The sequence below is a fragment of the Arachis stenosperma genome, chromosome 6 (assembly GCF_014773155.1).
Source record: "Arachis stenosperma cultivar V10309 chromosome 6, arast.V10309.gnm1.PFL2, whole genome shotgun sequence".
In the NCBI taxonomy this organism is placed as follows: domain Eukaryota; kingdom Viridiplantae; phylum Streptophyta; class Magnoliopsida; order Fabales; family Fabaceae; genus Arachis; species Arachis stenosperma.
Genome location: NC_080382.1, coordinates 104,841,047 through 104,843,197, shown reverse-complemented (window position 1 = coordinate 104,843,197; position 2,151 = coordinate 104,841,047). Strand labels below are relative to the sequence as shown.

Here is a 2,151-nt window from a genome sequence, read left to right as displayed (position 1 = left end):
CCTTCCATGGCAAGCTGTGTAGGTTTCACCGTTGTCAATGGCTACCTCCCATCCTCGCAGTGAAAGCTAATGCACGCACTCTGTCACAGTACTGCCAATCACCGGTTTGGTTCCCTCCCTACCGGAATAGAATCCTTCTTTTGCGTCTGTCACTAACGCCCAGTAGGTTACAGGTTTGAAGCACTTCACAGTCATTCAATCATTGAATCCTACTCAGAATACACAGACAAGGTTTAGACCTTCCGGATCTCTTGAATGCTGCCATCAGGTCTGCCTATACCACGAAGATTCCGATTAAAGAACCCAAGAGATAACTACTCAATCTAAGATAGAACAGAGGTGGTTGTCAGGCACGTGTTCATAGTGAGAATGATGATGATTGTCACGGATCATCACCTTCATCCGGATTAAGAACAAGTGTTATCTTAGAATGGAAGCAAGCATGATGAATAAGAAACAGTAGTAATTGCATTAATCCATCAAGACACAGCAGAGCTCCTCACCCCCAACCATGGGGTTTAGAGGTCATACTGTGGAAAGAAACGTTTACAAAATGTTATGAGGTCATAAGGTACGGATACAATGTCAAAAGATCCTATAAGTAGTAAAAGCTAGTATCCTAAGGTTTACAGAAATGAGTAAATGACAGAAAAATCCACTTACGGGCCCACTTGGTGTGTGCTTGGGCTGAGCAATGAAGGAATTTCGTTGTAGAGACCTTTTCTGGAGTTAAACGCCAGCTTTCATGCCAGTTTGGGCGTTTAACTCCAAATTTTATGCCAGTTCCGGGCGTTTAACGCTGGAATTTCTGTAGGTGACTTTGAGCGCCGGTTGGGCCATCAAATCTTGGGCAAAGTATGGACTATTATATATGCTGGAAAGCCCAGGATGTCTACTTTCCAATGCCGTTGAGAGCGCGCCAATTGGGCTTCTGTAGCTCCAGAAAATCCACTTCGAGTGCAGGGAGGTCAGAATCCAACAGCATCTGCAGTCCTTTTCAGTCTCGGGATCAGATTTTTGCTCAGGACCCTCAATTTCAGTCAGAAAATACCTGAAATCACAGAAAAACACACAAACTCATAGTAAAGTCCAGAAAAGTGAATTTTAATTAAAAACTAATAGAAATATACTAAAAACTAACTAAAAGATACTAAAAGCATACTAAAAACAATGCCAAAAAGCATACAAATTATCCGCTCATCAGTGCTCTGCTCAGAATTCTCTGTCTGTTGTTGAGAAGATGATGGAAAAGGCTTGCTATTGCTAAACATGTTTCTTCCACCATTGTTATTATTGAAGCCTTGCTTCTTTGGATCCTTCCATGAAAAGTTCGGATGATTTCTCCATAAAGGGTTATAGGTGTTACCAAAGGGTTCACCCATGTAATTCACCTCTGCCATTGTAGGGTTCTCAGAATCATAAGCTTCTTCTTCAGAAGATACCTCTTTAGTACTGTTGGATGCATTTTGCCATCCATTCAGACTCTGAGAAATCATGTTGACTTGCTGAGTCAACATTTTGTTCTGAGCCAATATGGCATTCAGAGTATCAATTTCAAGAACTCCCATTTTCTGAGGTGTCCCATTACTCACAGGATTCCTCTCAGAGATGTACATGAATTGGTTATTTGCAACCTTGTCAATGAGTTCTTGAGCTTCTGCAGGCGTTTTGTTTAAGTGAATGGATCCACCTGCAGAATGGTCCAGTGACATCTTAGAAAGCTCAGATAGACCATCATAGAATATATCTAAAAATGGTCCACTCTGAAAGCATGCCAGAAGGACACTATTTGGTCAACTACTTGTATCTTTTCCAAGCTTCATAGAGGGATTCACCATCTTTTTGCTTGATGGTTTGAACATCCACTCTAAGCTTGCTCAGCTTTTGAGGACGAAAGAACTTGGCCAAGAAGGCTGTGACCAGCTTATCCCAAGAGTCCAGGCTATCTTTAGGTTGTGAGTCCAACCATGCTCTAGCTCTGTCTCTTACAGCAAAAGGGAAAAGTATGAGCCTGTAGACTTCATGATCTACTCCATTAGTCTTAACAGTATCACAGATCTGCAAGAATTCAGTTAAAAACTGATAGGGATCTTCTGATGGAAGTCCATGAAACTTGCAGTTCTGTTGTATTAGAGTAACTAGTTGAGGCTT

The 2,151-nt window shown here is 41.6% G+C and overlaps 1 non-coding gene across 1 annotated transcript; it reads left to right on the top strand.

Annotated features, from left to right (window-relative positions):
• The first annotated feature begins 1,771 nt into the window (after nucleotides 1-1,771).
• Nucleotides 1,772-1,875, top strand: LOC130938567 (small nucleolar RNA R71). Its single transcript, XR_009069728.1, has one exon. It is a non-coding gene; the product is annotated as a small nucleolar RNA R71 (small nucleolar RNA).
• Nucleotides 1,876-2,151: the final 276 nt, after the last annotated feature.